The sequence below is a fragment of the Furipterus horrens genome, unplaced genomic scaffold (genome assembly GCF_987537825.1).
Source record: "Furipterus horrens unplaced genomic scaffold, mFurHor1.1.pri manual_scaffold_17, whole genome shotgun sequence".
NCBI lineage: Eukaryota > Metazoa > Chordata > Mammalia > Chiroptera > Furipteridae > Furipterus > Furipterus horrens.
In genome coordinates this window covers 17638592-17653588 of record NW_028327187.1, presented here as the reverse complement: position 1 = coordinate 17653588, position 14997 = coordinate 17638592, and the positions used below count along the sequence as shown (strand labels likewise).

General features: G+C 35.9%; 1 long non-coding RNA gene across 1 annotated transcript; it reads left to right on the top strand.

Annotated features, from left to right (window-relative positions):
- Positions 1 to 240: 240 nt before the first annotated feature.
- On the top strand, positions 241 to 8013 carry LOC149990600 (uncharacterized). Its single transcript, XR_016508589.1, has 3 exons — positions 241 to 535; positions 5161 to 5443; positions 7041 to 8013. It is a non-coding gene; the product is annotated as an uncharacterized LOC149990600 (long non-coding RNA).
- Positions 8014 to 14997: the final 6984 nt, after the last annotated feature.

Sequence of the window (14997 nt, the reverse complement as noted above, 5' to 3'; positions counted from 1 at the left end):
GAAATTCATGCCTTCCGATTACTTCCAGGTCTTCCAGACTATCTGTGTCTTCAATCAAATCCATGACTTCCAGAAAATCCACATCTTCCAGAGAATCCATGTCTTCCAGAAAATTCTTGTCTTCCAAAAAGCTGTGTCTTCCATCAAATTTATGTCTTCCAGCCTACCCATGTCTTCCAACAAAGGCATGTCTTCCAGAAAATCCACGTCTCCCAGGATAGCCATGTCTTCCAACAAAGTCATGTCTTCCAACAAAGGCACGTCTTCCAGAAAAATCTACATCTTCCAACTAAGCCATGTCTTCCAGAAAATTCATGTCTTCCTACACCTCCAGGTCTTCCAGCATCTCCAGGGCTTCCAGCATCTCCACGTCTTCTAGAATCTCTACGTCTTCCAGCATCTCCACATCTTCCAGCATCTCCACGTCTTCCGACAACTACCCAGTCTTCCAACAGTGGGCTAAATATCCACGTCTTCCGTCTCCAAGTGTACCGGTCTTCTAACATTCAGGTCTTCCAGTGTCTACAATATCCAGGTATTCTAACATGTTCCATAGTCCAGGTCTTTCAACCTTTCCCCAGGTCCAGACTTTGAAATTAGTCTTCCCAAATTTGAGCCTTTTCATGGTCAGATCTTTCCACAGGCAGTTCTTCCAACTTAAATACTCCTATTTCTAGCAGAATTAGCTTCAAAAAATTTAATATGGCATCCTTTTTTATAGACCAGATATTATGAACTGACAGTACTGCAGCTTAATAGTGTTTTTTGCTATTAGGAAATGTGTATTTTTTCTTTACAACTTTTAAATATACCATATTTTTCGCACTATAAGATGCACCTAGGTTTAGAGGAGGAAAACAAGAAAAAATATTCTGAACCAAATGGTGTACTAAAATACTTAATAAAATATAACAATAACATTTCAACCATGTTAAGTGAACAGCAGTCAAAAGCGGTATTAATAACCATCATTACTGTCATTAACAAATGAGGAGAGACTTTAAGGTTCAAGTACTCTTCTAACCCCAGGTCAGGTAATACACATCATGGTCTGTGACACAATATTTGCTCCATAAGACACAAGATATTTCCCCCCACTTTTGAGAGGGGGAAAAGTGGGTCTAATGGAGCAAAAAATACGGTAATCATAAAACAGCTTCTATAGAATGCACACAGATGGGATTGCTGTGATACATTTTGCTACTTTACTAATGCATATAGTTTTTATATAGTGAACTATGTTTAGGTACAAGTGACAGTCATTTTAATGAGAAAACTAGAGACTTCATTTAGCTAAATTTAACATACAGTGGATAACATACAATGTATTTATCCTTTTTTATAACATCAATTTTTGTTTGACCTTATGTAACTAATAATAATAATAACACTTAACATAGCATTTGCTATATCCAGGCACTGTTCTAAGGTCCTTACATACATCAGCTCATTTAATCTTCACAAGAACCCATTGAGGTAGGTACTATCATCCCTGTTTTACAGATGAGGAAACTGGCACACAGAGGTGAATGAAGTAACTTGTCCAAACGATACAACTAATAAATGATTGAGCTGGGATTTGAACCCAACTAGTCTGTTTTCAGAGTCCATGATCCTAACCACTATACTGTAATATCTGCTGCTTAAAATCAAGATGAGGATTATGAGATCCAAAGCTTGATTACTCATTTTATGTGTAGACTGTTATAAAATCTTATATACAAATGTTCCTACTGTATCTTGTCACTATCGGAACCTATTTGTTTGTATTCACAGATCTCATTCCTCAACTAGCTATTATCATTCCCTTGTTCATGTACATGGAACTAGGCACAAACACTTCCTCATACCATTTTCAATTTGGTTAGACATAATATAAAGGAGCACTGAGTCCAAGTACCCTTTGCTTTAGAATCATATTCATAGCTCCATGCTTTGAGTTCTGGTGCTTGGAATTTAACACTCCCATTCCTTATCTCTGATCATTTTTCAGTTTACAACTTACTATCTAGACCACTTACCATTAGTTTGTTTCTGATCTCCAGGATCCACCTGCTTCTAATAACACTGACCTTTGCATTCCTATCACTGCCTTGTGTCTGACTAATGATGACTACAACTCCTTAACTCCCAGAATGCTGACCTAGAGAACTAACTACTTGGTTCTCCAAGTCTCAGTTTCTATCAGGTGCTTCCAGCAATGTTGCTACCCATGCCTCTGATTGGCATGACAAGCATTAAAGCCATATAATGAAATTTTGGTCAGGCAAGGGACCTCTAAAGATACAGAATTATCTACATGGCAATACAAATTAATAATAATAATATCTTACAAATGATTAATGACTTAGTTTACAAAGTGTTGTCACTTCATTCATTCATTCATCCATTAATTCAACAAATATTTATTGAGCGCCAAATGTATGCCAGGCATTTCTTAATAGAACTTAAAATCATCTGGGGGAAACAGACAATGTTCAAATAATTGAACAATTATATATAAGTTTTGTAAGGTCATGAAGGAACAGTAAGGATAGAATGCTTTGAGAGTCCAGAAAGTTAATGAAAGCATTCTTGAGGGAGTAACATTTATGGTGACTGAAGTATCTATATTCTCATTTCATTATCATAATAACTTTGTCACTTAGATAAGATAGATGTTTTTATGTCAGTTTTTACCTAATCAGAGGTTAAGCAGCAAGTACTAAAGATGGGCATGGGATTCACATACTTTGACTTTTTTCTCTACTATTTCATGCTGTCTTAAAATACATAGTAAGTACAATTTTGACAACATATATCAAGGGATATAAAATTTTTTGTACTCTTTGACTTAGTATTTTCACTTCAATGAATCTACTCAAGCAAAGTATCTAAAATGTGGGTAATTCATGCACAAAGACGTTCCTCACATAGTTATCTGCTATAGTTAAAAACAGAAAAACCTAAGGGTCTAATTTTAAAGGCATAATTAAATAAATGTGCTATTTCCATGTGATGGAATATTTTTCCATTAAAATATTTATGGTCTCTTTATATTATATAATGTTAAGTGAAAATCAGGATACAGATTATTCAAAGTGTGATTACAATTATTTAAAATATATAATCAGAGACAAGTGACTAGAAATAAACCCGTTGTAGATTGTGAATTATCTCTAGGAAGATAGAATAATGTGTGATTTTTATTTACTTCTTTATGTTATTTTTTTCTTCCATAGTTCTTACAGTGTGAAATTATATTCAGGAAAAATTATTAATGATCGTGCATAAAGTCATTATTTATCTTTAATTAACACATGTAGTCAAGTTTTACTCTTGAAAACATTTCAAAATATAAGTAAGCAAAGTAAAAATATAAAAAGCTTAAATAAACTCAATATTCACAGATAATGCTGTAAAATTTTAGTGTATGTTCTTCTATAGTTTCATAGGTACTTTTGTTTTATTTTGCAAAATTATATTATACTGCCTTTTAACCTAGTTTTTTTTTTTCAGTTAATAAATTGTAAACATCTTTCTGTCAGTAACTGCATCTGTAGTATAATTTTCATACAAAACTTATTTACTTCATTAAGTTCTTTCCATGTTTTTGTATTATAAAAACCACTGTGATGAGCACCTATGTTGTGCAAGTTGTGCAGAATGCAAACTGCATCATCCTAGACAGTGGCCCTGTACACGACTGTGTGCAAACTTATTCAGATATTACTTAGAATAAATTCTTAAAAGGAGAGTTGCTAATCCAAAGGATAGGTACATCATAAAGCTTATCACAGCATAAAAATTCTAAGCAATTGAGATGCCCAACAATTGGGGTGGATAGATAAAATTATATTGTAAATACATGATGGAATAGTATGCAGTCATTTAAGTTTATACCACAGAAGAATATTCACTAGAATGGTAATATGTTCACAGGGTCTCATTAGTGAGAGGAACAGGTCACATGAATGTATGTAATTAATTTTTTGTGGAAAGGAAACTATATAAATGTCCTCAACATATATACTATTTTAGAATATACACTAAAATGTTTGTAGTAACTGTCCATAAAGGAAAATTGATAAATTGTGGTAATGGACACAATGGAATATTATACAGCAGTGAAATGATTTCACCACAACTAAACAGTATTAATATGGATGGATTTTACTTCTATAATGTTAAATAAAATATCAAGCCCCAAAAGAGTACATATAACTGGATATCCTTTTTATATTATTAAAAACAATTAAAACAAAACACTATATTCTTTAGGCATATATATTTGGAGTTAAAACATTTTATTAAAAAGCAAAAGACTATCAATAAAAGATTTAGGATAATGGTCACTGGGTTTGAGGAAAGAAGGTTGGAATAGGAGAGGATCAGAAGTGGACTGAAGTTTTTGTCAGTATTCTAGTGCTCAGATTTGATGGAGGAGTGAGTGTTCATTATGTAATTATAAGCATCTTATTGACTATTTAATAGTATGATTTTATGAAAACTCAATAAAAGAACAAGTTAACAGATAAAATAAATGAGGGCTATGCATGGATAAATAAGACAGTGTGCATGATCTATGACAGTATGCATGGATTATTGTTAATCCAGTTTTGTGCACTTGAATTTCATGATACTTCTCTTAAGCAGTTATCTGTGGGTGTTGGGAATACATGTACATTTTATTCTCTTGTGGCTCTTTATTTTCTAAATTTTGTATATGGAATATATACAATATTATACTAATTGAAAAAAGAAGCCCCAAATTACATAGAATAAGATCTCAGATATGTAAAAAATATATAACAGGAATTGAAAAACTGTTGACATGTTAATAATAATTGCCTCTGTGTAGTGAGATTTCATATAGCTTTTTAATGTTTCCTTATAATTTTTTAAATCCAAATGTTATAGAGATTATGTTGTTGTTTTCTGTTACAAAGTAACACATGCTTATTATAAAAGTAAGACGGGCAGTAGTATATAAAGGAACAAATGAAAATATCCCTCCCAGGCCCACTGCCCAGAGACAGGCATGATATGTTTGCTTTGTATCTTCTGAGCAATTTTCTGTCTATGTAAATGTGTTCATGTGTGTTTTACAAAATGAAATCATCCTATACATAAAGCAGGCCCTCTAATAACATTGTTTTGTTCAATCTTCTTTTGTTCAAGTTGATGAGAAAAAAATCGATTCCTGGGCGGGGCCACTGTCTATGTGGTTTGCACGTTCTATCCATGTCTGCATGGGTTTTCTCCAGGGACTCTGGTGTCCTCCCACATCCCAAAATGTGCATGAGGTGAAGTGGCACGTCTACATTGTCCCCGTCTAATTGAGTGTAGATGTGTGTGAGAGGACCTGCAATGGAAGGGCATCCTGTCCAGGTGGATCCCGCCTTTTGTCCTGAGCTGCCAGGAGAGGCTCCAGTCACCCATGACCCTGAACTAGAAAAAGCAGGTTGGAAAATCATTCTGTTATTTATTTTTACCTTTCTTAAATGTGCTCATATGTATAGCTAACATTTCTTGTGTTTCTTTTTTAAAGGATTTTATTTATTTTTAGAGAGAGGGGGAAGGGAGGGAGAAAGTTAGGGAGAGAAACATCCATGTGTGAGAGATACATTGATAAGTTGCCTCTTGCTCATCCCCAACCCAGGAACCTGGCCCACAATCCAGCATGCACCCTGATGGAATTGAATGCGTGACCTTTTCTTTTTGCGGGAGGCAGCCCAACCCACTGAGCAACACCAATCACGGCTCACATTTCTATCTTTCAGTGTTTGATATTAAAAGTGTTTGGGTCTTTATTTTAGAAGTTTGGTGATGTTTTTGTGACCAGACATATGCCATAGGCACTAAACTCTTGTTTCTATCAATTAGACTATGCTAAAATTGGTTTCATTATACGTTGTTTCCCTTGAAGTTGCAGTTTCCAAGAACCTATCTATGAAATTAAGTGAGGACTTAACCATACTATTTCACAACTTGCTGTCCTGTCCCCACTTCCTTTCCTGTTCAATACAAATTCATTGTAATAGCTAGTATAATTCCATAGTGGGATGTACTATATAATTTATTCAGTTCTTTCCACATGATAGATCTTTAGGTTAACAGTTTTTTTGCTATTACACATAATGCTATGCAAAGCATTCTTTTAAATCTATCTTTTGCATGTTTAGAAGTATTTTTATAAGCTAGTGCCTTAGAAATATAACTGCTAGATCAAAGAGTTTGAACTATATTGCCTTTGTGGTATGCTGGACACTATTATTCTTTTTAATTTTGTCAGCATTTTGGGTGAAAAAATTCAATCTCATTCCTTTTAAGTTATTTTTTCCTACCCGCTAGTACAGTTAAGCACCTTTTAATATATTTGTTAGTTATTTGTATTCTTTAGGAAACTGCTTGTTCATCTCCTTTGTTTATTTTTTTCTTTTGAGTCATTTATCTTTTATTCTCCCTGTTGATATATAGGTCTCTGAATATTAGTGATGATATCCTTTTGTCTGCTATATATTACAAGTGTCTGCATTTCTCTTTTTAAAAGTTTATTTATAAAGCTATTTGCCATAAAGACTTAATTAGGTAAATAGGCAAACATTTAATTTTTCTTTTATAGCTCCTTGGTTTTGTCTCATACCAAGATTATACAAATATTGTTCAATATTTCTTCTCATATTTTACATATTTTATTTCTTAATGCTTTAATCCATATGGAATTGCGCTGTGTGTGTGTGTGTGTGTGTGTGTGTGTGTATGATGGAAAGTAGGGACCTACGTTAATATTTATCAAAAGACGTAGCTAGTTTCCCGCACTTATTTATTGTATTGAATTATATTTACACTGATTTGGAATTTTCCTTTCATCATGAACTGTATTGGCATGCTTCTTATGTTTCTTTTCCATTTTATTTTTGTCTATTACTGAGGTAGTACCTCACTGCTTTAATTACTGGAGCATTATGATATGTTTTGAAATCTGATAGGGCTGCTGCTCTCCATTCTTTTTTCTTTTTTCAGAATTTACTTGGCTATTCTACATTTTCTTTTTCCAGATGAATTATAGAATCAACTTGTCAACTTTGGTATAAAGAAAAAAAAATTCCTGGAAGTGCCTCGGACCTTTTGAGCAACCTGTCAAGAAATGGCATCTTTACAATACAGAATTTGGCATTTATCTTTTATCCAGGGATTATATTAAACTCTGTTCTTAGCTCTGTATTTGTCCCAGTTAATTATCTTTAATTCCTAGCTACATAATCATGTCAGTTGTAAATAAGAAAAAGTTTGTCTTTTCATTGCAAATGGTTGTTTCTGATTTGGTTTTCCTTTTGGCATATTGGTAAAGATCTTATGACTTCCAGGAGAATGCATATTTATATTGGTAATAAAGAACAGGCCTCCTCCTCTTGTTTTTGACTTCAATAGCAACACCTCATTGTTTCACTCTAAAATGTGATTACTATTGTTTCTGACGCCCTTTTTCAAGTTATGGAAACACCTTTCCATTCCTGATTCCTGATTGACTTATAGTTTTGTCAAGAACAGATATAGAATGTTATCAAATGCCCTCTCTGGAATCTGCCAAGGTGATAATATGGTTATTCTATTTAATCCAGTAGTGTAGGTAATTACACTGATAGATTTCCTAATGTTGAGCTATTCTTGCATTCTTGGAATAAAGCTGACTTGGTAGTGGTGTTTTGTTTATGCCAATATTTCATGTAGGGCATAAAACTCTGTATTAAGTTCCTAGAGCAGTGCCTCTTACCTTTTTCACATTATGGCACACTGTGGTCAATTAAATGGACAGCATTGCTCAGGGCAGAGGCAACTGGCTTCCTGAGCTCTGCCTGCCTGCCCCCAAGGCCTTAGAAGATACCATATTATACACAAGACCCATCCTCAGGACACCAAGGCATACTTGTTGGGAAATACTCATTTATTGTTTTCCTTTGTGTAATATCCTTTTCCTGATTTAATATCAGAATGGTATTACCCTATGAATCAACTTACTTTTTTTTTTTTTTCTTAGTTCACAGTCTCAGTAAATTAGACACAAGATGTTCCCTTGAACACTTGGTAACACTCACCCATAAAACCATTTTGTCTTAGTATTTGTTTGGGCAGCGGGAGAGTAGAAATGTAGTAAATCCTCTTTTAAATGTCTTTGATGATGAGTCTACCCAAGTTTTCCACATTTCCTTAAGTCAATTTTGTCAATTTGTTTGTAAAACTCATTTCATCTGGATTTTTAAATGTATTGATTGTAAGTTGGATGTAGTATATTCTAATGTGTATGAATTTGCATATATATGGCTATGCCTCTTTATTCTTTTCCTTAATAGGACTGTTCATATATTTTATTTTTAGTTAACTATTAAAAAACAAATATTTTTTAAAATATCACTTCCTGCTTTTGTTAATCCCTTCCTTCTACAGTCTTGGGTTCTCTTTGATCTCTTTCTGTATTTAGGTGGATGCTTAGTTCATTTCTTAGTTTTTCTCATTTTCTATTTAATGCATTTAAATAATAAATTTTCCTTTAAGTACATTTGACTGTATCACATAGTTTTCACTTCCAGTATTATAATAGTCATTCTTTTGATACCTTATCTGTAGTTCATTTTCCTTTCTAATCCAAGAGTTATTTAGAAGTGTATTTATATATTTCAACATGGTTAAGTTTTAGTTGATGTTAGGTTTTTCTATCCTTTTTTTCCTTATTACTAGTTATATTGCCTCATGCATGGATAAAGAATTATATATTTTGGTATATTTTGTGTCCTAATGTAAAATATAAAAATAAATATTCCATAGGCAGTTGAAGTAAATGTATTTGTTTGGGTAAAGTTATATCAAATGTATACATAGTAAATCAAATTTGTTAATTGTTATTCAAATTGTCCCTATTTATTTGGCTAATTAAATTTTCCGATAAAAATATATAAACTCTCACACAGTGTTATCACTATTTCCTATTTCTAACCTTTTTAATTTTATATATTTAAAATTCTTTTTCAGTGCATTAAATTTCATGATTATCTTATTGGATTATGTTAATTTACAACATAAAGATACCTTCTTTTATCCATTCAGTGCTTTTATTGCCACTTCTATTATTAATAGACTTTCATTAGCATTTGTCTGGTATATCTTCATCCATTCAAATATTTTCAACTTTTCTATCTTGTTTTGTTTTAGGTGTATCTTTTTAAAATAACACATGATGATATTTTTCCTCTATCTGATAATGTTTGCCTTTTAATTCATAATTAAAACTTTCATATTTACTGCAGTTCCATAATGTTTATTAATATGTCATTTTATTATTCTATTTTTTCACTTTTTGCTAGATTTGTCAAAGCACATGTCCTCTTTTTCCCTATAGTGATTTAGGAGTTTGAAATATCACTTGTAATAGTGGTTGCACTGATACATATATGTTAATTTTTTACTTTATATATTTTTGTATTATTAAAACTTTTAAAGTGCGCATACGATACCTTTGTAATAAGAAAATAAAGAAAAGCATCTGCTTTGCAATGTGTCTTCTCTTTGTTTGTGCCTTACCAGTCTCACTCCCCTTGCTCAGACTCTCGTCATCTAGATTTCATATTCTTTGATAGACCTCTCAATTCCTCACTACTCTTGTCGATCCTGATTATTGCTACCAGATTATTGCCATAAAATATCATTTTATTCATATCCACTCAGTTCCTAATTAAATCTAAACTTCAATTCCAGACATCCAAGTCCTCCATGACCTTTCCTACATAACCATTCCTGTTGTCTGTTTCCCTGTGGACTGCCTACTCTAGTCAGACTGGTTTCCTCACTCTGTTATAAATCAGCATTTGTTCTTTCCTTTATTTTCATTTATTTTGTTCTCTACTTTTTTCTGTTTTTGGTCCTACCCAACCACAAAGAGTCTCGATACCTGCTTACGAGAGAAGTTATTCTTCTTTTCTAATAGTTTTCTTTTTGTAAGTACATCTTATTGATATGCTGTTTCAGTTATCCCAATTTTTCCTTTTGCCCCACCCACCTAGTAGTACCCACCTTCCCTCCAGCAATCCACCCACTTATTTCATGTCCATGGGTTGTGCGTGTAAGTTCTTTGGCTTCACCCTTTCCTATACCATTCTTAACACTCCCCTATTTTGTTCCTACCAATTATGCTTCTTGATCCCTGCACCTTTTTATCCTTTCTTCCTCTTCTCCCTCCCAGCTCATAACCCTCCGAATGATTCCCATGGTTCTGTTCCTGTTCTGGTTGTTTGCTTGGTTTGTTTTTGTTTTTTAGATTCAGTTCTTGCTGGTCGTGAGTTTGTTGTCATTTTAATGTTTATAGTTTTGATCTTTTTCTTAAATAAGTCCCTTTAACACTTCATATAATAAGGGCTTGGTAATGATGAACTCCTTTAGCTTGACTTTGTCTGGGAAGCACTTTATCTGCCCTTCCATTCTAAATGATAGCTTTGATGAACAGAGTAATCTTGATTGTAGGTCCTTGTTTTTCATCACTTTGACTACTTCTTGTCTGCAGAGTTTCTTTTGAGAAATCAGCTGACAGTCTTATGGGAACTCCTTTGTAGGTAACTCTCTTCTTTTCTCTTGTTGCTTTTAAGAGTCTGTCTTATTTTTCACCTTTGGCATTTTAATAATGATGTGTCTTGGTGTGATACTCTTTGGGTCCAACTTGTTTGGGATTCTCTGTGCTTCCTGGACTTGTATTTCCTTCACCAAAATAGGGAAGTTTTCTTTCATTTTTTTTTTTTTCATATAAGTTTTCAGTTTCTTGCTCTTCTTCTTCTCCTTCTGGTACCCCTATGATTGGGATGTTGGTACGTTTAAAGTTGTCCCAGAGGTTCCTAATCCTCTCCTCATTTTTTAAAATCTTTTTTTTTCTTCTTTCTGTTCTGGATTATTGTTTATTTCTTTCTTTTCTTCCTAATCATTGATTTGAATCCTAGCTTCCTCTCCATCACTGTTGGTTCCCTATATATCTTTCTTTGTTTCACTTTATATAACCCTCACTTCTTCCTTTATTTTGCGGACATACTCAATTATTTCTCTGAGCATTCTGATCACCGGTGTTTTGAACTCTGCATCTGAGAGGCTGGCTCTCTCCATTTCTTTTAGTTCTTTTTCTGGGGTTTTGTTCTGTTTTTTTTTTTCATTTGGGCCACATCTCTTTGCCTCCTCAATTTGGCAGCCTCCTTGTGTTTGTTTCTGTGTATTAGGTAGAGCTTCTTTGACTCCATGTCTTGGTGGTATGGCCTAATGTAATAGGTGTCCTGTAGGGTCCACTGGCACAGCTTCCCCTATCACCCAAGCTGGGTACTCAAGGTGCACCCTTCACGTGGGCTGAGTACACCCTCCTCTTATAGTTGAGCTTTGGTTGCTGTTGGCAGGTCAATGGGAGGGATTTACCCAGGCCAGTCAGCTGCAAGGACTGGCTGTGACCACTTACTACCAACCTCTGCCCTCTATGGACGATAAGCTGTGCAGGGGCAGGGTGGTGATACTGCAACGTGGTCTGAGCTGTCCACTGGGTGCGCTGGCCCTGGGGTTTCCCAGGTGGTGCAGGCCAAGGTCAGCCCCCACCTGTGTTTTGCCAAGGGCACTCGGCCTGAGGTAAAAAGCAATCTTGAGATGGCTTTACTTGTGCTGGGCTTGGAGATTTTCAAGTGAAGCCTATCTGTGAATCTAAGCTGGCTCCTGGTAGTGCTGGCCATGGGGCTCACTGAGGGCAGCTGTTGCTTGTTTGATATGATTTAGGAAATTGTGACGCATGAGTCAAGACCAGCCATTCATATGGCAAAGCAGCTTGGGTGGGCTCGTAAATTAGGTGGGGCAGAGTCTCTGGGGATCTCCAAGGTGGGTCAAACAGAGTTAGGTTGATGGAGTCTCAGATATGGCACCAGCTTGCTGACTCTGTGGGGGAGGGTTTAGAAAAGGGACAATGGTCTTTGCTTGCCTCGATTCCAGATACTTCAGTTTCTCCCTGTATACCACTGGTGCCTTTCAAGCTGCTACCTGAGTGCTGGAGCTCAGAGGGAGTGAGTCTGAGTATGTGAGTCCATATGTGGGTTCTTTAAGAGGAGCTGCTTGGGGCTCCAGCAATTTCTTCCACTGACTCAATCCCCACTGTTCTTTTCAGCCAGAAGTTGTGGGGACTTCTCTTCCCAGCACTGGAACACTGGGCTGGGGGTCCTGGTGTGGGGCTGGAACTCCTTGCTCCTGAGAGATCCCTCCCTAATTTTTATCCACCACACGTGGGTGTGGGGTCAGCCTGTTCTGCATTTGCACGTCTCCTACCGGCCTTGATGGATGTGGTTTCTTTAATTCCGTAGTTGTCAGACTTCCATTTAACTCGATTTCTGGTGGTTCTGGATGATGGTGGTTCTATATTTTAGTTGTAATTCTGATGTGGTTGTACAAAGAGGTGAGCCATGTGTGCCTACGCCATCATCTCGACTGGATTCCCTTCTTATAGTTTTCCGTTAGGGAAGACCTCCATCTTCAGGCAGCAGTAATAGTCTAGTCACAAACCTGTGGAAACAGACTTCATTTTTGACTATGAAATCTTAAGGCCTTTGGCATTTATTGAAAAGGGACATTTTGACTCTTTTCTAGAATGATTTAACTTTGAGATTGATACTAAATCCTCATCCCAAACCAAAGATTTCTTAACACTTTTTTCTTAATGACAGTGCTAGTCAACATCAATTTAAAATTTTCCACAGTTTCTGTGTCCTCTTTAATCAATCTCTGATTTCCTTGAGAGTTCTTTGAGGGCATATCAGCATTTAGCTGGTGACCTTGGGCTCCTCTGGAAGTTTCTATCAGCTGCTCTATGCCTGAAGCCTCAGCAGAACCTTTCCTTCTATTTTAGTCAGTGGCCCTTCCTACTTTATAATGAAGTCTCAAATAGGTCTTATGAACTCTAGGCACGAAGGAAATATTTTCTTATAATGCCAAGAAATAATAAGGTATCTATGGCACTCCCATCCAACTAGACAAGGTCTTTAGCATACTTTATATTTTTATTTCCCCTACCCTGTCCCCGGAGTTCCTAGAAGGGTGTACAGCTGCAGACAATACTGTCCTCATGAGCTGGAGTTCTGGTGGATCAACAACTCTGAATTCCTTTCATTAAAAATATTTTATTTATTTTTAGAGAAGAGAAGGGAGGAAGAAAGAGGAAGAGAAACATCAGTGTGAGAGACAAACATTGATTGGTTTCCTCTTGTGTGCACCCAGACCTGAGATCTAGCCCACAACCCAGGCATGTGCCCTGACCAGGAATTCAACAGGTAACCTTTAGCTTTGTGAGTGGATACCCAGCCAACTGAGCCACACTGGTAAGGGCAACAAAGCTTAATTATTGATGAACCACTGCCCCTTTTCTGGACTTCAAAAGATTTTTGATAGTTTCCACTATGCCATTCTTATTTCAGGATTTTAACTTAATAGTTTACTTAATTTCATATCCATGTTACCAGTAATTATTTAGACAATATGTTTCCATCATTAACCAGTTAGCATCAACTCTTTCTTTTTCCACGTATTTATTTTTAGTGAACAAAACACCGATTTTTCCCTAAACTGTGGTATAAATTATTTTTTCATATATCAACAAAGCTTCTCTTGGGTTCCTAAGATTCCTGGAACATGTAGCTACAAAAATCCAAACAGGATGGAGTCCAGACACATCTGAACTCATTGCACCACCACCTTTTTACATGTGGGTTTTTTTGTTATTCAGGAAGAACTCACCAAAATATGCAAGCCCATTTTGAACCAAACTCATCATCAAAAAGGTTATGGCCCTGGCTGCTGTGGCTCAGTGGATTGAGTGTTGGCCTGTGAACCAAGTGTCGCTGGTTCGATTCCCAGTCAGGGCACATGACTAGGTTGCACATCAGGTCCCCAGTTGGGGGCACGAGTGAGAGGCAACCACACAATGATGTTTCTCTCCCTCTTTCCTTTCCCCTCTCTCTAAAAATAAGTAAACAAACAAATACATAAATTATTTTTTTTAAAAAAAGATTCTGTTCTTCAGCAGCAGTGTCAGAAATGAAGATGAGCTCAGGTGCTTGTGCAGCATCTGCCCCCAAGTTCCCAGTAGGTGAGAAAGCCCACAGATCTTATTCAACATCCAGACTCAGCTTGCCCAGATACAGAGTGTATCTGAGGACTGCAACCACATATGCGTTTTATGCAACTTGTTTCTTGATCACTTTATGTTGTCCCTTTTGTGCATCATCACAGACATTTGGCCTTTCATAGGCTACACTGTTTCCAGGGGGACATAATCACATTTTTAATATTCAAAATTTCATAGACCAGTGAGGGTGATTTTATGCTGGTTTCTGGGTCACAACTCAGATATCTTTGAAGGTGTCCTTGCTTCCTCACAAGGACAGGATGTTTCAGGCTAATTTTAAAGTATGTTTCTCTGTAAAGGCCCCATTTCTTTTCAGTAAAAAATTGAGAGAACAAACTCAGGAGGCTAGGCGTAGCAATTATTTCACATGAGTGATAAGGGTAGAACAGAATAAAGTGGTGGCTACTGTATCCACTTTCATGATGAATCAAAAGGATTACTTTTTCCCCCAAAATACACCACAAATTCACATTATTCCTTTCAAGTTATGGTTTCTTTTTACCTGGGTAGTAAGGGTTTATTAATCCAATTTTTCATTCTTGCCTTTGTGCTAGCAACTTTTCCCTCTTTCTACTGAACCATATTATGTGTTTAGAAACCATGCCATGTGTTCAGATTACTGTGTTGCTAGCCTCACTCCCAATTTAGCAGGTTTCATTAGTTTCTCTATTTGCTCCTATTTCTTTAAGACAGCCACAAATTGTACAGCTCCAGACAATCTCCATCAGTAGTCTTTAAACCTCATTTACCTGCAAAGAAAAGTCTTCACCTGCCCTGGCTGCTGTGGTTCAGTGGATCGAATGCCGGCCTATGAACCTAAAGGTCGCCAGTAATGA